Genomic DNA, 26,869 nt, shown 5'->3' on the forward strand with positions numbered 1-26,869 from the left:
TTAGTAAGTAGTTTTATCTCAACCTATGAGTTCTACCTTGGTAATTATTCTTTCAGATAAGTATTAAAATGTATTGAGAGGAATAAATGCCTCCTGTTACACTCAGAAGTCTACCAGTAGAAGACATATAGTATCAAAGTAGGGAAAAAGTGATCGGATCAGAGATCTGAATAGTCTCTTGGTAAAGCTGCAGCTTAATATCTTGCTTATAACCAGTTTTGGAGGGTTTACTCCAGAAACATAGTATCACAATTAAAGTTTGAAAGGAACCTCAGGTGGTCTTGAGCCCAACCCTCTCCTCAAAACAGGATCAATTCAGATCAAGTTACTTAGATCTCCATCTAGTCTGATCTTGAAACCTCCATGGCTGGAGACTGCACAGCCTTTGGCCATCTCATTCCACTACTCGAGTGTCCAGATGCCACGAGTCCAGAACCACTGCAGGAGTACAAATGAAAAAGTCTGATTTCACAGCTTGCCTCCAAACCACCATGAGGAAAGGCCATTTATGTATGCTGTACTGCTTGTATTTTAATTACTTCTTTACAGGAGAAGTAAAATCTCACTTTGTGAATACAATTATTAACTATTACTTTCTGTAGAGGCTGCCTCAACACCCAAGCAAACAATATACTTTGTCATATTTTGAACATTTCTTGACCAAGAATGCTAGAAAGAGTTTTCTAATTGATGTAAATTCTAAAGTCTCAACCTGAGAGTGAAAGGACAAAGTCACTGACTTGGGCCTTCATCTGATCTGATCTGATCTTAGATACATCTGTCAGCAATGAGAAGCATAGCAGTGCCTGGACATTAGCTGGCTGCAGATGAATCTGCTCGTGTTCACCCCATTCCATGGATGGAACATATCCCTTGGGCATACCTCCAGTGCCATCTCCTCAGGGAGATGTTTATAATACTCATTATATGAATATGATGATGATTCATATACCTTCTCAAATTTTTTGATAATTTCTGTTTTATACAGTTTACTAATCAGGTGACTCCCTACAACAGGTTTCATATTGAGGACTCAAAAAAAACCAACCCTGAAAGCAAGGAATTTGCTGTCAGTACAGGCGGCATTAAACTTGTTTCTCAAAATCTCAAAATATGCTGCATCCTTGTAGAGCATAAACCATTAAGTGGACTTTTAATGTTTTGTAAGATGCAAATTATTTACCGTCAAGAGAAACTTGCTTGTACATAGGAATTGTATAGTTTATTTTGTAAAAAGAAATATAATAAAATGTAACAGAGAAGGGAAATCAAGAAATCCGTGGAAGACCTTTTCACTGTTGCCATAGTAACCCCCTTAATAAGCTGATAACCTTGGTTAGGACAACCCCATAGGCAAATCTACTGTAAAAATTTCTGTCAAAATGAATACTCCTCCCATTGTTTGGCTTTTGTATTGTATCTGCAAATATCCCATTATTCTTTTTCTTGTTGCCTTTAGGAAGCTAACAATCTGCACCAGCCATTGCTCTCAATGTTTTGAAAGGTATGTTTCAGGTACAGCACATTTAATTACGATTTAACTAAATTGCTAAGGGAGAAAAAAAAAAGATAACTAAATTGGCTTGACTGTTCATCCAGATCCAGATCCAGCTTTCAGTTTGTGCAAAGGCTTCAACTAAGAAAAGCTAAGAAGGAAGAGAAAGATTTTGGATTTATGTAACCAAAAAGAGGGCAAGGGTGAAAAATTACAATTTAAATAAAAAGTACTCCAAATTCAAGCAGTAAATGCCAAGGTTTGGGTTCAAACTATATGTGCTAAGTTATAGTACTTAGGGCAAGAGACCAGCCATCACACCAGGGGCTGGTGTGGGGCCCTGGGCCCTGAGTAGACCAGAGAATGACGGGGGACCATGCAGGTTGTGGGTTTGGGGTAAAAAGTTTGGAACCATTAACGTAAGGGGAAGAACACCCTGTCTCTATTGTATTTTAAGACATCTAGAACAAAGCAGCATAAAAAAATAAAGCTCTGTAGTAGGTGATGAACAAACACAGGATGATGTAAACTCCTTGCTGGAAAGAGCCATCAAGTTGAAGCCCAAGTGCTGCACAAAATGCCTATGCTCAACTTCAGAATCTCAAAGCTGCGGCTAAGTGGCATAAACTATATATTTTTCTTTTTTCTTTTTTTAACAAACCTTTTTGTCTTGTGAGGAATCCATGAATGGATAATGCACAAATGTCACTTTGTTGGAGAGAAGATAGCTACCAACTATGATACCAGTTGCAATAGTCTCAAGGTTAATAATAACTATTTTCTATGTGCCTTATTGACTTCTAATAATCTCTTAGGTGATTAATGAGTAAGAAAGTATGTATGTGTTGATGATAGAAAGCAGCATGAAGTGTACTGATTTATTGCAACTCTTCATTAAGTTTAAAAGCATTCCACTGTGATGAAGACATCAACCATAGGCTATGGCATTTTCACACTGCAAAGGAATACTTAAGGGCAGGAAGACAAAAAAAGAAAGCAAACAATGTTTTAACTTGAATTCAAGCCAGATTTCACAAAAACAAGACCCTATTCAAGTTCAGTGAAGTAAAACGTGAAAAGTATCCACCACATTTCCCTGCTAAAGGTATGGATGAAACCTATCTACTTATGCATATGCTAAAAATGTTGCTAGGTAAGGTTTACTATATTGTATAAATATAGTAAGCTGTAAATTTACAAATCTTGATTCTTTTTCTTTATTATCTACAATTAAATTGAAACCACCGATTTAAGTTATAGAACAAGAAGGACATTTTCACATATTTTGCTTAGTGAAGTTCTGATTTGTATTTTTTAATTAAAATGAACAGTCCAAACCTCAAAAATCAGGTCAAGTATCAAGGTTACCTTTTAGGCTATATAACAACTTTGATAAAGTTACTTCTGGAACATATTTTTAAGGACTTGGTAGAAAGGAGTTCTGTAATAAAGATACAGGTTTTGGATACAGGAAGCGCAAAAGAAGCAAAATGGAAGTACTGCAAACTTCTAATTCAAAAGGAAAAATCCTTTTAACTCCAATGGGATCAAGATTCTGTCTTGTGTTCTTAATTATTTCCTGGTGAGTTTTACACAAGTGAATATTACCAGCAAAATTCAGGTCATTAACACAACTGCCTCAACACTGAAAAAGACTGAATGCAACCTTGTTTCCCAAATGACATGTGGCCCTGCAGTCTGTGCACATATGCATCCCCATGTAATAGAGCTGAAATTCTTCATAAGCATTATCATCAGTCATTTTTCTCAGAGGAAAACGAGCACAGTATGTCATTATGCTTTAGGATTTTATCACAGTTTGGCTACTAATAGGCACTGGGCCAAACTCTAGAAAAAAGAATTAGATTATATTTATCTTGGAAGCCTCTTAAAGCAGGAACTCTCTCTTTTGTGGTACTTAGCAGACTGTCAGCACGTATAAATACAAATAAATAATTCAAATTCTGATACTCAGTTTTGGCAAAATGTTCTGAATACCTGTCTGAAGAGGATTAATTAGGCAGCTGCATCTCTCCTGTCTTCAAGCCTGGATGGCTTCTGCCCCCAGCATTTGATAGCAGGACATATGGGGCTCCTCACACCAGAATCCCCCTCTGCAGAGTGTAAAGTATCCTGTTAGCAGCGAAGCAGGGACACTACTCTGTTTTCATACAGGTCCACATTGTCTCATAATTGCCTAATGGTCTTCTACTTTCTACTTACAATTGAAAAGAAGGAAAGGATCTTACTTATGCCTTATCTAATGGTGCTCAGATTCCGTTTTACATACTACAGTGTCTGTGGTGCTTTCTCTTAAAAATAAAAAAAATTAAAAAAAAAGTTTTTCTATGTTTTGAGATTGCTAAAGCATTCCTCATATCTTTAATGGACCATTTTCAACAATACAGAGAACCACTCCTTGATTCTTCTTCAGTCTGATTAAATAATTACAGACTCTTAACACCTATCTTATCAGCCCTCAATGAAGTAAACAAATGCTGGTATTTTCTTTATTGTTTTAAGGTGACTCCAACCCACCCACTGGCATTTGCAGAATATATATGTGGATGATGTTTTTTGCCCATCCAGGACTTCTACTTGAAAAACGCTGTACATCAATTACTACATTAAGTCACCATAATTCTTTGTGATGGCCAATGAGGAAGTTTTAGATGTATTTCAGTTCTCTAGACTCATCCACATAGGTATGTTGCTCCTGATCATCCCAAGAGCTTTCTCCATCTCCAGTTAGACTCCATTCACAAAGGGATCACTGCACCTTTCCTGCAGCTGGCCACTATTAAACTTTCAGGAGGATCTCAGTATGTCTGTGTTGAAGTGCAGAGCTTGATGTTTGGACTCTGGGTGTACTACTAAAGTCATCATGTTGCTCTGTTCTCCAGGAACCTTAATAGGTTTGAGGTTATTTATACAATGAAGAACAGCTTTCATATTTTCTTCTCAGCTGCTTATAACTTAAACATTACTGCCCAAATGCGCATTTCTATTTCCTTTAAACCCTTGACACAGTGTGGATTAAAAAAAATATTTTTACTTCTATGTTACAATTATTTGCTGTCAGGTCTAACAGTCCTCTTTAATTTTTTGTACACGACTTCAGAAGAGGGATTTTGTGGGTTCTTAAGTCATCCTGAGGTAAGAAATCACTAGTAAAGTTACTATGTGCTCTATACATACAGGCATATACTGAGTGAGGTTTTCAGAATCATAATAAGGTACTTTTAATACAGCACTACAGACCCGGATTTCATGTACAGACTTTGCATCAAAATAGATATGAAATTAATCCCTCTATCTAATAACATTTCCTTGGAAAATAGTAGATCATAAGTATTCCCAGTAGAAAAATCTCCTGATATTTCCACTGCTGTAGATGCTATCTTAGTCATTCTGTTGTGTCTGGTTAATAAGGCATAAAGCCTGTCACGATAAGTGTGTATATCTTTCCTGCCAAAACGTTTTAGTTATAGTTCCCAGAACAGAAAAAGCAACCATATGAGAAGTTACTACAGAAAGTTACAGTAGTTCTTCTTTCATCTGATCTATGCTCTTCAGAGACTTCAGAGGAATGAGTCACCACAGTTCTAGGCTAGACCTCTTTATCCAGACTTCACTGCCTTGGATCTATTTTTATATATATTTATTTTAGATAGAAATGACTTGTTTTTTCTATCTTCAATACTAGGTTCCATCCTACCTTCTTTTTGGTCCATTTTCTCATAATTTTCACTGGTAGCTAGTGAGTATCTTTCTCTAAAGAGTTCAGCAAACTTTCCAGTGGTCTCTCTCTATCTGGAAAAGCTCAATTCTTCCAAAAAAACTAAAGTTTAAAAATCGATCGTATCTTACAATTCTTAGAGAATCTACAGATTGGGTCTTCTCAACTCTGCAGGCCTTCAAGAACAGGTTGAAAATGGTATTCATACTCCTGCTTTGAAGGAGGACATTAACTCACACACCCTAAATTTTCATTTTAAATACTTTGTACAGGTCCCAGCACCAATAACCAGTTTTCTACCTTTCTGCAGAATTTTCCAGCAAGAAAGAAACACATTACTTCAAGAGGAGACAGCGAGACCATACAGTCCCTAACAGAACTCATAAAATGTCAAGACTAGTATTACACACTACCCAATCACCTATAAGTAACAGCTCAAACTTTGAGTACCATGTAATAAATACTTACAGGAAATTCTTCACAGTAAACTCGGAATTAAAAAGAATTCCTGAATACTTCTAAGTAATGACTAACATTTAAGAAAATCTTTCTTATTTGTGATTGTGAGCATATTCATGTATAGATGCGATGCATCAATAGCCAGATTGTCTTTCATTTCTTAGGTTATATTTCTCTCAATTCAGGGCTATGCAACTCTAAATGTTCTTTTTTGTATGAAATATTTCCACTGAGATTATCTATTTGTTCTCTTTGATCAGTCATCACTCTTAAAGAACTAGAAAAAGGAGCATAAAGAAACTCAAGAAATCAAAAATATACAGTGGTCAAGAAAAGCATCTCTCAGACTGGACAAAATAGAGAAAATGAGCTCATAATTCCACCACTGTTATTCAGAAACATTAAAATATTATCTTTGATTATTAGTTCACACAAGAAAGACTTCTGCCAAATCTAACAAAATTACTTTAAAAAAATTGATAGCATACTTTCAGATATATGTGCAAACTTTCTAGTATAGTCAATTTTAACTCAGCAGTTGAGGTTTCATTTAACTTAAATTTCATATTTTTTGAAATTGGAAAATTTTAAAAGTTTTGTTAATATATTTTAAGTCACCATATTGTGGATATTCAGCAAATAGAACTAAATCTTTTTGCTGTTTGCATGAATTATTTCCTTCTACTAAGTGTACAATGGAACAAATAAAACAAAATAAACATGAGTCATACAATGAACAACTGCAACTGTTTGTCTGATATTATATCAGGGTACAAGAGGACATGAATTAAATATTAACTCCAGCTAATGATAGCAAAGAGTCTCTTGCACAGATTGTGAATGGATGACTTCACTCTCAAATACAGTATTCTAGACAAGAAAAATCTGTTTTAAGTAGAATGGAAAGTATTCATTCCTATCCTAAGCTGGAAGATAGTCCATTAGCTTTTCATTAAATAAATATCAGTGATAATATTAAACAAAACTTAACTGTTGTCACAAAATGTCTATTATCTTTATATTATCTATCTATCTATCTATCTTTATGAATGCTACTAAAAATAATGGTTATTGTTATTATTATGTCAGTCTCTCTGACACCTAGTTTTCTGTATTGATAAGAAATGTCCAGTTTATGCTAGGAAACAAGTTGTCATTCTGGAGCAAGGACACTGAGCTGGTGTTGGGACTTAGCAATCTCCTAGAATTTTGGCAAAATTATATTAATTAGTCTTCTCCTAAGAGCATTTAAATAAATCCCGTACTAACAGGAAAAGAAGAAATTACTTCAGAAAGACTTAGTCAGATAGTTTACTTAGTTCTTTTTCTCCATTGCCATAAATCTTGGTGTGGAGATTATTAGTGACTTAAGACTACTTTTTTTTTTTTTTCTTACACAATGAACTGTGACCACATTACTCACTGAAATGCTCACACATCATTCAAGTATAAATGTCCTGTTTCTGCATGGTTTATTTTCACACCATTGTTGGGTGCTAAAATTCTTTTACATAATTTATAAGGCACAGGCATTTAAACTAATCTATCCAGTCTGTTACAGGTACACCAAAGTAGAAAAAAGCTTAGGTAACAGTCTATTTGTGTAATGCTGTAGGTACATATATTGGAGCCAGACATGTTTGGCTGATCCTATCACATTATTTGAATGTCAGATTAACTTGTATTGATGTTCTATGAATTCCATGATGCATAGAGAAGTTGAGACTATACCTTAATCTGAATATGTCAAATGACCCAAAAAAGAGTCTCCCAAGAGATATTTACTTACAGACTTCGGGGACCAAAAAAAAAAAAAAAAAAAAGCCCACGATTTTTGTCCACATTTAGTGAAAACATTTAGAATTCGCTTTCCTGTAGTCTACAAAGACCTTGCAAAAGGTCTGGCTCTGGACCTCACGTACTTTCTTTACAAAGGAATAACTGTCTTTTTCCTGAGTGAGAACGCTTACTTTTGCAAGTGAGCTTGCAATGTGCGTGTGTGCATGTTGCCCCAGAATTTTGAGCCGTGCAGCCCAGCACTCCATTCTGTTAAACAAACACAGCATGGCTGCTGGGGCACACAGCCAAGGCTGAAGCTGGGAGGAGGGGATGAGGCTGAGAGGAAATAAGAGCAAATTCCTCCGAAATGATCTGACAGGAAATGACAGAGTGTCAGCCTTATATAACCGCACTGCGAGAGAGAGAAGGCGGGAGAAGTTCTTCCTAAACACAGAGCGGTGCCAGATCTCAGTAGGTGAGGATGATGAAATAATAAAGCATTTCCCGTGTGTGTTTTTCATTAGCCCTGTTTTGTTTTTCTTCCAAGTGCTGTGGAAACAGAACAGAAGCCCATGTTTCAGCCAGGATTGCAATGGCCTCCTCTCATGGGAATAACAGCTGCATAAATAGGAGGGAAGCCCTCAGTGGAATTGCTTCCAACACCTTTCTAATGGAAATAATGATTTGCAAAGTCCAGTTTATACCTTTGCCACGTAATTAGTAGCCAAGATTAAAAACATTGTTCCAACTCCCAGCATCATTGAAATCTGGCAAATCCTTAAATATTCCACTGTGTTCCAAGAAGGTAGCCCATAAGTGATCATTGTAAGGACAGTCTTAGCCAGTTCAGTCAAGCTCTTGAATCAGTCAACACTTATTATATGGAAATTAACCAGTTTGATGTCAATTAGTGGAAATTTGTTAGCAGACATAACCTATGAGATGTTTTATTTTGAATTCCTTGCTCTCCTCACTGAAGCTAGCTAAGATGGGGCTAGCCACACTGTTCTGAAGGCCTAGAGTAGAATTAATTAAAAAAGAAGTGAGTACACACAAAACTACACAAAAGCTCTACAACTACACAAAAGCTCTACTCTCTATAAGGCACAAGAAGAACAAAGAACTGAATATCAGACTTTTTCCTGCAAGGAATCAATTTCTAGTCACAGATTTGGGTGTAAAACAGTCTATTTTGTATGTGTCAATACTGAGAATAGGGAGATAAAGTAAATCTAGTCAAATGGCATCTAGTTTAATGGTAGTATGTACCCTCATTCTGTGCTACTTTAAAAGTCCTTTTCTACCATGTTCTTACACTTTATATTCTCATATTAAGAAAGTAATAGTTTCTAAATTAAAAATGTCTGAATTAATCATTAATTTTCCTCCTAAAAATAACCTAAAAAAGTAAAAAGAAGTCTGGCTGCTCAAGCCAGGAAGAGCGATGAAAGATTTCCTCAAGTTGTAAGAAATTTACCTGTCTGGCACATGGGTTGGATTTGACTTTACTGTGAATTCGAACTTTTGTTTAAAATTAATGAAGTACCCTCACATACCCTTCTAGCTGTATATACCAGCATTCAGTATGACATCCTGCTGCTATACTATTCAAATTAAATATTAGAACTGTGGGTTCAATCCTAAAATACTCACAGCTAAGAAGGGAGCATGGGATCAGAGTCTTGCTATAATATGAAAAACTCCTGACAGACTTGAAGCCAGGGTTTCCACTCAGGTTATGGAAACTCCACTGTAACTACTATTAACTGACCATGACATATATAACATAGTATCCTCCCACACAGATGAGTGTTTAAAAGAAATGCTGAATGTTGCCTTCTATACCACAAGCTCACCAATTGGTTGATAACAATACCCTTGGCCAATGTCATTGTGGTACCCAGAGATGAAACTTTTATCTAATTTGAAGTATCTCTTAAAACTAAGTTCTAGAAAAATTCTCAAGTACTTTAAATTGCAAAAAAATATTTTTTATGCTTTTTAATGTATAAAGTTATTAAATGAGCCATCAAATGTAGTGCAGTACAATTCTTCCAGAAATAGACAATGGAGACACCACTGTCAAAATATAATGTCTTTCCTTTGATACTGATGGGAGTTTAGTAACCTACATGATCAATGCAATTTATCACCAGATTCAGGCAGTGACAGTACCTACTTGAGAACAACCTGATAAACTGCAATTATTTCTTGATACTGTTGGCCATCCAAGCTTCTATGATTTCACTGGTAAGAACTGTTCTAAGGCCAGGAGCCTCTCTTGGAGGGGTCATACTTATGCACGATCACATAGCTACATTGCTAAAAAAAATATGCTTACATAAACTAGACTGTTTCTCCGCCCCTGCTGAAAGGAATTTAAACAACAAGCACTGTTCATTTACACGTTTAGTAAATTAGCCATGTTGTTTAAATAATGAGTGGACTCTGTTCTTCTGAAAATTAGATACAGCAGTGCAATAAATATTAAATCATTAGAAATGAACAAAAGGTCATTAATTTATTACAAGGATGCCTAGAGATTGTTCCTTTAATAATGTGTCCCTACATGGATGTTGAAATATACATAAATGATAGTGAAGTATGTTCAATTTATAAAAAAACGTATTTCACTTACAATCAATATGTTTTGCATAGGAGTTTTCAATATATGGAAAAGAAGTATGGATCTCACCCTGAAGTATTTTTCATCTTTGTAGAGACTGCAGCTAAACTGCTATTTGGATAAAATGTCTGGATAAATCCTTGAGTCTGGAGTGGTTTATGGGAATTTTGCTGTCCATGCTAACAGAAGCATAGGGATTTTTTTAGGGATTTGATTTAGTAGTTGGGTAGGGATAGTGATAGGAGGATGGTTGGACTAGATGATCTTGTAGGTCCTTTCCAACTTTATGAACCTATGAACCTATAAGCAAGACTTTCAGTTTGTAACTCCAGAATTTTATTTCTGGAGTTGCAAAAACTGTACACTCAACCTCAGTAGTCTAAGGGCATATTCCTCAATCAAGACACAACTATGACAAGAGGAAGTTTGGAATGTTTACTGGGGAACTAACCGGATATTTCTTATAAAACTAGGCCTTTAAGGTTCCAGGAACTGTAGATTTGGTCTTGCAGTTCTAAAATTAGGACCCTGCCACAGGACTCAAGTAATATGTGTTGCTATGTCTTCTCAATTCACATGGTAAAATGGGTGGTTGTGGTAACATCAACAAAGTGCTATGAAAGTAAGGATTCATTTTTTAAAACATGTTTTTAACGAAGCATACTATTTCTGCTAAAACAATTATCACAATCAGGTCATTGATGTCAAAGCGTGCCAGTGGCTTTAAAAATCACATTTATGCATGATCACATAGTTACACTGTAATATCACTGTGAAAAAACAAAACCAACCAAACAAAAAAGATGCTAAAGTAAAATAGATCGGTTTTTCTGGTCTTCTGTATGTGAATATAAATCTTAGCAATAAATATTGTTAAAAAAAATCTTAGGTTAGTCTTTTAGAGAATAGCTTGTTTATCCCTGAGGTTGTGAAAATAGTCTGCCTATAAACAGTAGACCAAATACTAGCAATATGAGAATACATACAAGATGTAAGACTGACAGATCAAACTATTTTATTATCATTTTTTCTGTTCCATTTTTTGCACTAGCCAAGTACATTAAGTAAAAAAACCTTCAAGACCACAGAGTACAAAACTCAGGATCCCAGAGACAGTACTAACAACCAGCAATGACTCTTTTCTTTCTCCTGTCATGAAATAGAAAGGTACTACAAATAAATTTCAAAATTCATATTTTGAAAGAACAGAGCTTCCTGTATCCTTCAGTGTCCTTGCTAACTACTTCTTGAAGACAGAATATTCAATTTTTGATATAATAGATCATTTCCTCTGGCACATAAAACAAGTTTCTGTTTATATGAACTAAGATAACTTGACACTGTGGAACTCAATGTTTCTAATGATTTTATACTGTACAGTTTGCAGGTTTCTATAATTTGCAGCTCAAATTACTGTGTAAGTACTATACTAAAGGCCAACTAAAAACTATTCTGCAGTTCCTTATGTGTAGAAACTTGTTAGTAATTAAGAGAGGTACAGAGCAAGTCTGTAACTACACCTACTTGCCACAGAATTATAACATCTCAGTACTAGCTAAATAACAATATGGAACACTAAAAACTTGAATCACTTTGGGTTTTAAATGAGAATATCATAGGACACATGCTATTTAACTAATGTAGTAAGTTGGAGATCTTAGACAAGTTGCCTTCTTTCACTTTATTTTCAACACCAATCCAGGATTTCACCGGTGATAAGGCTGAGCATGTCAAAGTTAAGAAATACCAGAAAAATGGATGTCTGCAGGAAAATAATTCAGAGCTTTTTCATGTGTACACCTAACCAAGGTGTTTAGTTATACAACTACATGCTGTTTTTGTCACAAATTCCACATTTTTCTCAGATTTCAGAATTCAGAATTCTTGAAGTACAAGAATTACAATGATCTTTAATATATCTTCCAACCCAAGCTGTTCTATGATTCTACTATTTGATGATCTGATGCTTTAATGATTACTTGATTCTATAATTCTATGTTGATTTGCTTCAGAGCAAGACAGGCAGCACCAATAAGACACCATGTGTCAGAGATGAACCAAGGAAGATCAAAAAAGAATTTTAATCTGGTTAAATTTAATTCTTCTATTTTAATTCCTATTTTTCTGAATGGTAATTTCAGAGATAGTTTGTTTCTGCTGTTGCTCTGGTCTGGAGTAGACTCAGAGGAATGTTATCAAGTGAAGTATCAGCTGTGGCTCATTTGCTCCAAACATACAAAGTGAAGAAAGATTGAATAGATCAAAGACTTCATATTCATCTGAGCTAACTGGATATGAAATAAGTAAGTTCCACAGGGACATTCTTCGAACAGTAGCAAGAGCCCATTTTGAGATCCTCTGACCTCAAGACATGGCAAACACCATTTTCACTCATAGTTCAAGCAAATGAATTTTTATAAGGTGAGACAGCATCTCTTGCACTGTTTCAGATTCCCGGAATATTTAGGAGATGGTTTGTAATTCATTCAGCAAATTATTAACTAGACAGCAAGCAAATGCCAGGGATCTCTCTATGGAGGTCTGAAACTCAGCTCACTTAGCAGGAAGGAGACAAAAACAGTCGTAAAAGGGTGTCTTGGTGCATGGTATCTTTGATGAATTGAATGTTCCACTAGGTTAAAAGGTATTCAAGTGCCCCCATCCTCAAAAAGCATTACAGTAGTCAGGAATTTATGTATTAATCTCATTAACCTCAGTGAACACAGTTGCACAAAAGCAGTTTTAGCTCTATGTCTCTTTAGGGTTTCTCCTATGCTCTAGGGAAAACACTGCTGCCCAACTCCTTTGGCTGTGACTCTGATCAGCCACAGTCTGTGGGGAGAAGAAGACAGAAGAAATACTGCAGTGAAGTGTCATTGCAGAACAAGACATGCTGAGCTTCCTTGTGTCATTAAAAATCTGCTGTGAGAATATACAAATATTCAGTGTTGGCAGTTTTGCACTCACAGAAGAACATTATCCTTCTGCACCAAAATACAAGTAAGCACTGGCCTAACAACAAAAGATTTACTGCTTCTTCAATTTGTTTTTAAATACAGCTTGACAAATTTAATCAAAGACCACATACTAACAGAATAATTTATGGAAAAATCCTTTAAATGCCTTGGATTTATTAAGTCTATGTGTTATATTAATCAAAAATGGCAAAGAAGAGGAACTGTGTTTGAGTGTATGATATTGCAGCATGTTTTGCCAGAAATCTAAAATGGTATTAGCTATTATACCACCTGATATTAATTATTATAAAGTGATTTTCAGATATGCAATTTAATCTCCTGAATTTTAGTTCATAGTTACTATTATTAGACAGATACTATTGTTCTTATCCTCACAAAAATCTCAAATATATAGTATGATAAAACACTAGTATAAATATCTATCACACTGATCTACATATTGAAATGAAGACTCCATAAAATCCTAGTTACTGTGTCTGGACATTGTAAAGAGTTACACCATGCTTTTTTGTTTGTTTGTTTTGTTTTTTTTTGTTTTTGTTTTTTGTTTTTTTCCTTCCTGAAAATGTAGCACAGGACTTTTCAAGAGGAAACTACATATTCTAAGCAAACATTTAGTTTAAAAGATGAAGAACTGATGAACATACAGTGAAGTAGATGAGTGGTAAGAACTCAGTGTAAGAGAACAAAAACAGGTAGAAAGTTTCACAGCAAGTTGAACTTGACTTTGGTGGACTGCGGAGAAGGAAGACATCGTATATAGCTATAGCTCTTTGCATAGTTGGCTTTGCCCCTGAGCCCAATTGCTCTCAAACAGACCCTGAAAATCAAAGAGCCAAGACTTTCCAGCCTTATAAACCATTCTTGCAGTCATACAGCATCAAAATGCTGCATCAGCTCAGAGCTCTGTCTTTTATTCTGTCAGTAATGTGGTGAAGATATGAATAGGGCACAGAACAGCCTCTATGTACACTGCCACACCTTGTGAGTACTCCAATCCAGAGAAGCTTCCAAGTTGGCAGTTGAAAAAGATCCTCACCTAACGTACCTTTTCCAATACTGGAATACCTGCTGAGTGAAAATCAGGCCAAACCCAACTCTTCTGCCAAGTGCGCAGTTCCTCTTTCCTGCTTAAATTCCTCAGGAAACACAAATTCTGAAATTCTCCAAAAGCAACCCTGAGTCCCTGTAAGTTGTCCTTTGGTGCTTTCTAAATTAGGCAGCAAATACTCATTCTAATTTGCACATAAAGGATCTGTGGCAAAAATCATATTTCTTCCATGTAATTGGTTTTCTTTTAATCCTGACCTTTATGTATATCATCCTTGATGAACTGCTTCACATAGGCTTTGAACTCAGATTTTTTTAAAACATTAAATAATGAAAAAATGCCATCTTATTTTACTGCTTACATCAAGATTCAGAGAGATGAAGAACAGTGACAGCATAGCTGTTCACCCATAACCCTGGGACAGCAGGTAAACTGACAGTGTGTAATTACGAAGAGGTGATATTAAGTTAAAACATATAGCTAAAGTAATGCTATTGCATATGCATCCCTTGGTTTTCAAGGCAGTGTTTAAAATAAAAAACCTTCACTGAGACAGAAAAACTGCTATAGTTATATCATAGCACACTGAGTTGCAAACCTTTTAATGAAAGACATAATTCTTCTGCTGTCTGCATCATACTATATTCTCATGCAAAACACTTTAATGCATCGTGTAAATTATCTAAGACTTTCTTAGTATGTATTACATTTCTTAATCATAGATATTGGGTGTAAAAAAAAGAGAATTATGTGACATGCTGCAAAACAAATTGCTTAGTGTTAGCATATACTAGCTGGGTCTATATCTGAAAAATGCACTCATAGAAGGGTTGGAATTTTCAAAACGTGTGGAATTTGTTTCTAGGTGCATATGTTATCGGCAAAGCAAGATGACTAATCTGAAATGATGGCAGTCTGATTTTCAGCCAGTATCATCAGTTTAAAACCAGATCTAGATTAAGAGTTTGGATGATGTATTTATTCTGAATTTTAGAATAAGCTTCACATCTGGAAAAGGATGTATATAAATAAACCAAACGATTTCATCTACTTTTTCCATTTAAATGCATTCAGTTTAGCTATAAAGTGGTTTTAAAAGCAAACTTCATTTTCAGCAATGAAACACTTTTGTTGCCAAGTTAGTAGACAGGTTTGTGTTCCTAGTTTCACAACAGGCAAACACTATTGGAGCTTAAATAGTAGACAATATCACCACCTTGTCATTTGTGGGTAGTTCATTGAATTCCCTTTTGAAAATAATATCTGATGAGACATACTATTTAATTTTATGCCAAGTTCAACTGACAGAATGAAAGTAATGCTTATTTACTTTATCTTCATATTGAATAATAGGAAGTGCTACACAATGGGTGAAAGTTGGCATGTTCTATATTAATTTCATGAAATTCCAGTCCAATAGATGATATATGTATGGGACATCTGTTCTGCATGCAATAATTTATTCAAGTGAGAAGCATATGTCCAGTACTATCAAACAAAACAGAATTTGTGTAGGCTAAACTCCTGCGTCCCTTGGAAAAATAAAAATATATATTCAAGTTGAGAGCACAGAGAAATAGTTCCCCTCTAGACTGGTAGCATTTAACATGGACCTCTGGGAATAAGACACAGATGAATGCAGATACACTAAGAAAACTATACTCCAGCATTTAAAAATTGATTGATTGCAATCATCATATTTAACCATTGCAGATACGTTGTCCTGTGTTGAAGCTCTCAGCTCTCTAAAGAACAACTGTAATGTTGGTTTTATATGCATTCTTTGCAGCTAAAATACAAATAGTGGTGCAGAATCTGAGAGGCAATGAATGCCTGAAGCTTTCCACGTGTCCATAATATTATTTCAGAGGTGTTCTTAAAATCTTATTGGTTTTTGAATTATGTATATTCACAATCTGGGGCAGAGGTGGGGAAATGACAATGAGAGTTATACCAAACTGTGTCCCCAACAGTGGTCTGTGTCCAAATTCTTTCAGTAGAAAAAAATATAACAGTATAGTGAATAATATTAAATACATGGCATTAACAATTACAGGCAAGCATGAAAATATTTATATGCAATTAATTTAAAAAACCCATATTTGCTGAAATGCATATTCATATAAAAAACAAACCCCTCTATTTTAATTAACATAGATCTTAAAAATCATTCATGTCCTTACTGAAGTATAAATAGAAATAATATAAAATAAACTATATCAAAAAACACTATCAAATTTTTAACAGGATACAAAAGGGTCCAACAGGAATTGCTTGCGTATCTTTTGTTTTTTTTTTAATTCATACTCTGGATGAATCACTGGCTGATGTTTGTGGCGGTTATTCATGACATGTCTGGTGGTGTTATGACCTTCCCTCTTTTATTGGTTTATTTGATGTTTGTGGTATTTTATATAATTGATTTATGCCCGGTGATATGTTTGGGTGCTTTCTAGTAATATACAACAGTGATTGTATGTCTGTAAGTGAAGTTACATATTGCTGTTTGTGAGCTTCCTTGTTCAGGCCACCATTGTAAATAAAACTTGGTCTCAATAGATTTTTATGTGGTTAAAGATTTTGACTGCTTGAGCAACTGATTGATTGACCGGAAAACACTTGCTAGCAGGACAGTAGGAAAAATGTGTCATTCGTATTTCTAATGCAGAGTAAGTAAAATTTTCAATCTTGTAAAATAAAATAAGGTAAAGAGTTGCCTACCTTTCTCCTCAGTAGTCCTGATGCGTGTAGGTGCCCAATCCATTTCATAGCATTCTTCCTCTGACTTACAGCACTGTTGCAGCACGTAGCTTGTTAGTCTTTTAGTGAGTATTCTTTCAGAAAGTACACTGAAATTGTCTTTTTCCAAATTTCTTTCCTTTTTTTTTTTTTTACTTGTTCCATTGTTTTCTGTTCTTTCCTTCCCATTTTTTTTCCTATGTTCTCTCCTATATCCTTTGCTATGTTGTCTTCCTTGGTTTTCTTTTCTCTTTTTTTTTTTCCTTTATTTTCTTTCCTTTTCCTTTCCTTTCCTTGTCCTTCTTTCCTTTTTCTTTCTTGTTCTGTCAGGTATCTAAGACAGAAATAATACATTGGAATGAATAATCCAGCTACTTCAGTGATAGTTGTTCAAAGACAAAGTTCATTTTTTTTCTGTTATATACTGATTGCAAAATCTACCAAAATTTACTTAAGAAAAAAATCAGGCCCATGTTTTCAACTTTCTCAAAACCATGTCTGGAAATTGTAATAGTGATATAGCACACACAAACTATCTTGCATGGTCCAGAAAAAGACTGCCAGTTTTTAGTTCATTACTGTTCAAGAACGTCTGCTTATGAATACACGCAACCTTAATCCAGATGTAGAAGAGTTCATAGAAGATGACAAATAGCACAGATCTCTTTTGGTTACTCAGCAACCTGTTATCAGTATCTCTGTTATAAACTCTCATTTCATTAGCATTTCCTGAGTCTGATTAACAGATGCTTGCAGGTCTTGGACCAGATATCATTTGATTCTATTTAAAGTCAAGGCACTGTTTCGATTTCTCAACAAAAAAATAAATGCTTGCCACCGTGCATTTTTTGCCCCTATGACTAAATGAAAACTCAGCACAGGGTAAGGTACAAGCTAGCACTAGCTTTGGCTTTTCAAGGGAAAAAAAAAGAAAGGAAAGTGAGGGATCTTTTGTCTGATCAAGAAGAAACCCAATGAGACCAAAGCACAATATCTTAAAGTAAATCCATCTAACAGCAACTGCTTTTTCTCCATTCCAGGCATGTTGGGTCATGTTAAACACCGCAGTGAAATGATGTAATACACTGTTAGCAAAACAGACCATTGTGCACCCTCTCATTTCAGTTGGCAAAATGAATAAAACTATCATTTTTTTCTTGCCAAATCAGTTTTCATTATGTTGAATGGGCTCAGTATGGTCACAGCTCCAGAAAGGGAACATGGCTTCCCTCTTCTGTAGCAGCAAACACCTGGACAAGCTCTGCCACAACATGTTGCTGTAAATTTTGTGGGCACTGAGGATCCCTATATGAAGGAGGAGAGAAGAAAAGAATCTCAAAACTCAGACACTTTCCAAAATTCAGTTTCAACATTTATGGAGACAGGATAGTGATAGAGATATCAGATATACATGGAGAACAATTGAGCACAAGTTCTCCAATTTCTCAATTGTTTTTACTATTTACATTGCAATTGTTTGACAAGAACCTAGGAAACTAACATGGCTTTCACTTTATCTAGCAGAAACAGCAAGCGGTTTGAGCTTAGGATTTCACAGATTCCAAGAGACTTTATCTGATTTTACTTCATTTATGAAACAGCAAAAGAAAAGAGTGAAAACTAGTGGATTTCTTAACTTGCTTAACAAACAGAAGGAAAAAACACACATAACTGAATTCATAAGGAATCTTAGACTACATGTGACTTTAGAAGACTATATACAGTTATAAGTGTAACAGAAGATTGACAAAGAATTAATCTTTAGAAACTTTGCTTCTGAGAGAATCTATCTACAAGTATCACAAGAGATTGACCCTGCAAAAGCTAAGCTCACTTTTGTTGTGTTTATCTTCCTTTTTCCTTCACAAGTAATAAAAATGATTATATTTATGTCCCAAAGAAAGTCCCTGAAAGCAGAATTCCAGCCATTATGGGATGTTATGGTAGTGGGAAGTAGTGCAGGAAAGAAGGATTGAATAATGCACAATGAACAATGAACATTTGAGGACCTGAATTAGCAAATATTACATTCTTAAGAGTAATGCCCTGCCAACAGTATTTCTGTTTACTGTGCATCCTTAAAGGTAGACACAGCAGTGGACAAGTCTAACTTGCTAATATACCACCACAAGCTCCAGAAGGACCACTTTCTGGTAGGATTAATGAAATGTAAACCTATATCACTCTTACAAACAGAAAGCAAAAAAAAAAACTCTAAAATTTCCCAACTTTGACCCAAAGAATACATATTTTAAGAGGTGACAAGTGAACATAGAGTTACCATGCCAGATTGGATCAATTATCCTTCAAGCTGAGCATTCTGTCTTTGCAAGTGGCCTAGGTTAGGTGCTTCAAAGAAAACAGCTGGTTAATTACACAATGTTCTACATGGCAAAAAGGGATGAGAGGACTGTTTCTTATCCCTGTGATCAGCTAACACCCTGGAGTATGAATTTGATGGCCCCTCCTAGTACATAAAATTAGAAATTATATTATTGGTCATAAAATTAAGAAGTCCTTTTATAAACCTCTTTACAGTATTTAACTCTTTGACCTCTACAGGTTAACTACTATTCATGCTTTGAAAAGAACTATTTCATGTTTATTTTTAAAGTTAAACATTACGTTTCTTAAAGTCATTAAGGCTAATAATGGAAATACGTAGTCTGTGATGCCTAAAAACCATAGCTTAAGTTTCTGATCCTTGAATTCTGGAAAAATATTTGTCTTTATAAAACCAAACCAAATAAACCAATAAAAAGCAACAGCTTCTCATCAGAACTTACATAAGGAAGCTACTTAGATAAGTAAATATTAAAACAAAGCTGCAAATTTCACGGGGTAAATAATGAACTGATAGGTTTTGAACTAACTAATGCTCACTTTCCTTAAAAGTGTGCTTACTCCCACCTAATTAAACTTCTTCCTCGTTGCCCTTCCATTATTTGTAATAAGTGCATTTCAAACATTGAAGGCAATCAAATAAGAGAACTCTAAGAGAGCCAGAGAGGAGACACAGAACATCTTGTGCAGGCTCTGCTAAGCTGCTGTGACCACTGCCACTCTACCCTGCAGTGCCTGGGGAAGCTTATTCCCAGTTCTTTCTCATTCAAACAACTATGCAACATCAGCATTGGTTTTGGAATGCAAACAAACATCCATTGAGACAAACTAGCAAAATCCCTGCAGTCAGTGGTAAAGATCTAACTCTGAATCGCAAAGCTTCCCTGAATATTTTTAATAAGCTTCTTTTACCAGAAAAGAAAACATGAGGATAGAAGGAATAACACATCTTTAATTAGAAAAATTCAAATCAGCTCTTAATTTAATTCACCATACCAGCAGCCATGATTAGATCTGCATCAAGATATATCTCCAATACTATCAATTTTCATAAATGCAAACTTTCCTGAATATGGTTCTGATGTATCCTGACATTTTAAAATATGTCCTATTGTCCTTTTCTGTGCAGCAGACCAAGCACAGAGTGTTCAGTCCTATATCACTGTCACAGTGGTATTAGACCAGATGGCTGCTTCCTCGCAGAATCAGGAATTAGAGATAATTTATGCCATTCGCTGTTATTAGAATGTAAAAATATAAGGAGTTTGCAGCACGCATACATGAAAAGCTGCTCAGATCCATCAGTGACACCCTGGTAAAAAAGCCTTCACAGCGTTAGTGCACTCTTAAAGGTAAAGTCTTATTTGGTAAAGCTGTGAAGCTCTGCAAAGCCAATTGAGTTCTCCACAGAGCATACAGCACAGGGGGACTCTCTGACCTAGGTTACAGTTCTGCTTTGGTCAGGGAAAAATATGTAGCACTGTTAAAAAACAAGAAGAACTGCTTTCTTTTTCATTAATATTAAAATAAATCTACCATCTGTTTATTCTCATTAATATATGTGGCATTTATTTTTGTGTTGTTAAGAATAAAGTTAAAAACAGAAGTCTTTTTCATCCAGTCCGATAATCAGCACAGGAGAATCCTTCTCAACAAAACTTCATACCAAAGGACTCAGTAGCTTCACCTTATTAGAATAAGAGTTACGGAAATTTGCTCCTGTGCCAGTGAGGTTAGCATATCAGGGCATCACTATGTGCTGAAAATATACCTACTCTACCTGTATATAAGGGCTGCAGTGTGCATCAGAATGCTGAAGAGAAAGGATGTCAGCCAACTCCTTCATTGAGCCTGAGCTCCTTTCAGCTAAGAAACTTGCTATTTGCCTTTCAAACATCTGAATCACTCAATAAAATAAATATAAATGCAACCGGTCCATTCAGAGGAGCTTCTCAGTCTATTTTTAACAATTCCTGAAATGAGGGAGAGAAACAAAGGGGAACAGAATCTGCTCATCTTGACAATCTCGCTGCAGTAAATTATATAAAAACAAAATTAAAAGGAAGTTAGGACAACAAAATGTCAAGCACTGTGTGCAGGTAGCAATACTTAGTAGCTTTATCTTTTCAGTTGAAGAAGTTGAGCATAGTACACTCTAAGCATGATGTCAGATTTGCAGTCAGATTAATGTCAAAAACTATCTTATCAGTATTTATGAATATTACAGGAGAAGAAAATTTACTGGCATACACTGACATGATACACTCACTGTACGTGATTTTAGAAAAAGTATACCATTAAGAGAATGATTTGGTACACTTTAAGCTAATTTTTAAATTATACTAAGAAACACTGCAAGGGACAAATTGGCTTCCAGCTCTGTGATAGGATTTGTATTTGTGGCATCCAATGAAGGTATTGTGACTTTGAATGACTGACTACCGCCTTATGAGAGTTAGTAGTTTTGTATCAAGAATAATATTTGTAGTATTATGTTTTCTTAAACTGATGAGGATGGCAGGAGGCTGATCACTTACGTAATTCAACCTATGTTGTGGCAGGGAAAAAAAAAACCCTAGATAATTTGTAATTTTCTGTCAGTGTTGCATACTTTGAGGTAATCCTGTAACTACTTGGTATAACTGAAAAGTGAGGAGATTTGGCTGACAAATAAAATAGAAAAAAGATTACTTAAGAGCATAATGAATTATTAGCTCAGTGTTAGTACAGATCACAAAGATTTCTCAGATTTTTGTTCCTACCCAGTATTGTTGATGACTGAATTTTTCTTGATTTCCTCAGAATCACAGTACTAGTTGTATTAAAAGGAAGTCTTTCAGAATGGAAGATAGTTGTTATTCAGGAGCAGTAACTCGCATAATATGAGATGGCATTTCTTTCAAGCTCTTGCTGCTCCGTTGGTTCTAATAGCAACCTGGAGCTCAATTTCCTCCTCAAGAACATTGCATTTCAAGTGGAATGTCAATTATTAAAATGCAGTGTCCCGTGTCTTACTTTTCACTAGATGAATTCATTTGCAAATTTGCTAATTTATGTAAATGATCCTTAACCTGGAACTTCCTGGCATGTATTTCTCAGTGTCACTTTTCAGTTCAGAAATATATGCAGAGAATTTGTATCCAACAGCATGTATGTCATTTACCTCATGCCACTATTAAGAAAAACAAAAAACAAAAAACAACAACAACAAACACACACAAAAACAGGACACTAAGATTTAATTTCAGCACAACTCAGGAGGAGTTTGGCTGATATATTTTTCCACTGTTGAACTTTCAATAACAGTAACCCTATTGAAACAGGTAAGTAATCTTTAAAAGATCACCTAAAACACCTCTATTTTTTTAACATTATAGCTAAGCACAGTATTAGCAGAAGACTTTTGTAAAGACAAACTGAAAATTCTATTATTTAATTATCTGACTGAACGTTTTTCAGCCTCCAGTTTTTCAGGAGGTCATGGTTTTTTTTAAAGGGACAAATCACAGCTTCCTTAAGATGTGATCATTTTTAATTCAGATTTTGCAGCTGAGACTCTCTACTCTGTGCATCAGAAATCAATGAAGACAGGCAAAACAAACTGCAGATTTTTGGTTCACAGGGAATCACCTTCAGGTGATTAGTGGTCCAGCCACAACTCATTCTTTTCCTGATGATCTGAGTGTGGATGGCACTCTGGATTTGTCACTCACTCTCTGGTTCCATCATGTGTGAGCACCTCTAAGTGCACATTTCACCCCAGTCAATCTCAAAAAATTCAGACTCCTCCTTTCCTATAAATGAAGGAACAGCCAGAAAAACTGAGCTCATTTTTGCCTGACTTCTCCCTGCTGCCCACCCAAACCTCTCCAATGGCCTCAGGCACAACTATGGCTTCAAACCTTTCAGTGAATCTGGTCCAAATTGGGGATTTTAACCAAACCTGGAATGAGGCAGTTTTCCTCTGTGTTATTGTTACTGTTCAGTAACTTCCTGCAGTTCAAATAAAATGATCCAAATTCCCTGTGGTGTAATTGCAGGCACAACTCCATTGATTTCAGTGAACTGTGAAAGGACCGAGGCCCAAGGTCTCCTCTTGACAAACCAGCTATGGCTTGCTTTCTCTTGATCATTATCTGATTTACATGTCCTTGTTTAGCTGCCCGAATAAGGGACAGGTGAACAAGTCTCTATTTCACAGCCAGAAATCAGCCCTAGCCAGCAATCAGCCCTAGCCAGCATGGAGGTGCCATGACTAGGACTCAACTCTGAGTCTGGACCAAAGAGCACACATCCTTTGTGTTGTCCTGCCTGCTGTCAGGCCAGGGATGGCATCATATCTCTCAAAGAGAGCCTTCAATGTACCCCCAGATTTTCCTTTTCTGGGGTGTAAGGGAACGTGAGAGTGATGAGGTGCAGCTGCTGGCAAGCCAAATTGTGTAAGGTCAGTTCCAGCATGTTCTGCTGGAGCTGAAGCAGTCTCACGTCTCAGTGTTTAGATTGGCTTTAGAAGCTGCAAAGCCAAGAAATGTTTGGCTGCTTAATCCCTGCTTCAGTATTCAGATTGCAAAGAGAAAATCTCAAATGGCTTTCTCTGTGTCTCTACACATAGTTCAGCACAAAATCAACCTCCCTCACGCTGCTCTGAGGTCTGAGGTATTTGTTTTCACTTCTGCTAGGATAGCAGCAGGGAAGACTAAATAGTCAGGATTTTGGAATTAAAAAGTCTAATGTTGCAATTTGTTGTACCAGTTACTTGTAAAAATCCTAGTATCTGCGATTCAGAGTAGCCTTTATGCTACTGCTTAGTTTTCTCTACAAAGGAAACACTATACAGGGCAATATCTCTTTAAATCTACCCTGAAGATATTCCTTCTGGCCCATAAGATGCCAGAATGACTTGATGATTTATTTATGTGGAGCTTGGCAGACCATAGTCCAGACTGTGGCTGAGGCTGAATTTTATGAGCATTCCCCCTGGTGAGTATTTTTAAAAATTAAAAAAAAAAAAAAAAAAAAAAAAAGCAACCAAAAAGGTCCTTGTAGGGCTTGGCATGAAATTCAAGCAAACATTATTAGGAAGAAGAATGACTAAGAAGAGAGTTTTACGAGAGAATATAAATATTAATTAATTATTAATATCTTCTGTTTAGAGAATTAGAATTTTGACTTGATTTTCAAAACATTTCCACCTTCACTTTGAAAAGTGAAGTAGGCATTTCTCACTTCAGCAAAGGCTAATATCTAGTCTGGATTTTTCAGCCATATATAACTGCATTTTGTACTGGGAATGGGCATTTTTGTCCACAGAAAGATGGATTTCTCATTGTCATTCCAGACCATACAAGAGGCATGTTGGTGCAATGATGTAGGAAAGCAATTTTCTGCCCTATTTTATTGATTTATAGTATTTTAGTAAAGTGATAAAAACTTAATGCTAGGGATAAAATGGAGACCCATCTGATGTAGAGGCAGCAAAAAAGAATAGAGAATGAGGAAGATTCAGCATTAATACCTGCTTTCTCAGAACTCTCCTGTACCACTACTAAGTTATGAAACTGAATCTAAACTATTTGGCTACGGTACCTTCTAGTGCTTGACTCCTTCATTCAAGGCACAAATTGGTGCAGTACTTGGGCTTTTTGAAGCATGTGTACAAACAAACATGGGCAAATCCTAACAGCTTGATTAAGTACAAACATCAACAGCCCTGACTCCTTCAGCTTGGGAGCCTCTTGTGCTGGGCAGAAAGGTGCAGAGGGCACTAGTGCCTAATGGGCATTAACAAGCAGCAAGCAAGAATGTGACACCACAGCATTTTGGCTGCTTTACACTAATTCCTCCTGTGGCCTCTGAATGAAGCATTACACAGCTCTGTGCTAAATCTGCATTCTTGCTTGCTGCTGCAGGGAAGTTTCTGAAGGAGATGTGCCTGGAGGCAGAAACTCCCCTGTCCTTTGGGGAACCTTAAGCTGGGATGCTTCCCATGCTGTTGGCTCAGCATGGGGGCTCTTGCCACACCCTTGAAAGGGGATGGTTTTGATGCCCAGCCTCCTTTCCTTACATTAGAAAGCAAGATCTTTCAAGTTCAGATCCAAAAAAAAAAAAAAAAAAAAAAGGAGATTGGTGCCAATTCATAGAAAGGCCAAAATATATTGGAAGGAAATTCAGCTGAACCTATGTTACACATTGTTCCTGCGTGTTGCATACAAATACCTGTGTGATGTCAGTAAGTGAAAGCTGGAGCATGCTAGGAAATAGTGTTTTCATTCACAGTGGCAACCTACACTTTTCTCCAAACTAAATAAGGAATATTTCTGAAGGCACAAATGAAGCACAAAGGCATTCAGGACATTCACTATGCTATTAATGACTCAAGAACAACAGGAAAAGTAATCGCAGTGACTATATCCATACTTTTGTTGTTGTTGTTAGGGTTTGTTTTTTTTTGTTTTTGTTTTTGTTTGTTACATTTGACAGTATCTCATATTACAAATATAGCATCAAAGGTGCCAAGGAAAAGGGCATTTTACAGCCAAGTACCAAACTAACCTTGAGAAGTCCAATTCATCAAGGGAAGTACTTATCTGCCCTAGGAAGGAACCAAGATATGAACTAAACTGTATACAGCATAGACACATTCAGGACTGGGACTCCCATTGGAAACAGCAGTATTAAAGCTCCAAGAAGGAAAACACTTACTAGATCTTATTCCTGCTTGGAAAAGCTAAACAACAAATACACTGCTGTATTTCTAACTAAAGTTATTTCTAAAATATATGCTTAAATTGGTGGGAGTCCATCTGTTGCTGAAATAATTTCTGAGGACTGAAAATTACTTTGAAACTTGTGGCTAAAAAGGCACTGCATGGAACAAGCATAGGTGGTAATGCTAGTGTAGCAGATACAAAACCAGAAGGAAGTGGAAACACCCTCTTCCACTCTGTAGACTAAACTGCCCAAAACTTTACTTTACACACAGTCACAGAAACCAGGTGAGGAATAATGGAAACAGAAACAGCATTAATTTAACTTCAGCTTCACTGTTTTACCTTATTCTGATATACCTGGAAAATACTCCTTATACTTGACTCAATTTTGTGTTTTTAATGACCTGTCAAAGGCTCAGTCAGAGCTTATTGTATTTATATTTTTAATTAGTTTAGTAAGAAGCTGGGCTGCTTATATTTGATTTTTTTTTAAATTAACTGTGAAAATTTCCGCATGGGATGATATTGTTCACATTGATATGTGTGCCTCTGTTATGTTGGGTTTGCTTTGTGATATATTGGAGACAGAAAAAGTGTCACAGGGAAAGCATCTTAAATAGTACTGGATTGCTGGAGACTAGATTGATGGAAACTGGTTATGTATTACGTAATTAATCCTTTATATTCTAACAAGCATTTTAGGCAAAATTAAATAAAATCATCTCAAGGTCAAATCATCTTCCTACATTTTTAATTTTGTGTTACACTGTTAATTTGTAAACTTCACTGCTTATGCAAAAAAGTCACATTCAGTCATCTCCAGTGACTTACAGTCTTTGGCCATAAAATCCCTACAGCACTGACTGCTCCTAGCTGTCTTTTGATTGCTATAGTACCTCTCAGCCTTCTTGAAATTTTGCCCTAGATCTTTTACTGTGCGTACTGTAGCA

The 26,869-nt window shown here is 35.9% G+C and overlaps 2 long non-coding RNA genes across 2 annotated transcripts in view; both read right to left on the minus strand.

Annotated features, from left to right (window-relative positions):
- Positions 1 to 16,952, minus strand: part of LOC136057741 (uncharacterized) — a 101,979-nt gene extending 85,027 nt beyond the window's left edge. Inside the window, exon 1 of the long non-coding RNA XR_010623067.1 lies at positions 16,849 to 16,952. This is a non-coding gene — a long non-coding RNA (uncharacterized LOC136057741). The remainder of the gene's footprint in view (positions 1 to 16,848) is intronic.
- Positions 16,953 to 16,968: 16 nt separating this feature from the next.
- The window catches only part of LOC136057747 (uncharacterized), a 180,498-nt gene continuing 170,597 nt past the window's right edge, over positions 16,969 to 26,869 (minus strand). Inside the window, exon 4 of the long non-coding RNA XR_010623068.1 lies at positions 16,969 to 17,200. This is a non-coding gene — a long non-coding RNA (uncharacterized LOC136057747). The remainder of the gene's footprint in view (positions 17,201 to 26,869) is intronic.

The sequence above is a fragment of the Cyrtonyx montezumae genome, unplaced genomic scaffold (assembly GCF_038088225.1).
Source record: "Cyrtonyx montezumae isolate F1298 unplaced genomic scaffold, pur_monq_1.0 scaffold_7, whole genome shotgun sequence".
Classification (NCBI taxonomy): Eukaryota; Metazoa; Chordata; class Aves; order Galliformes; family Odontophoridae; genus Cyrtonyx; species Cyrtonyx montezumae.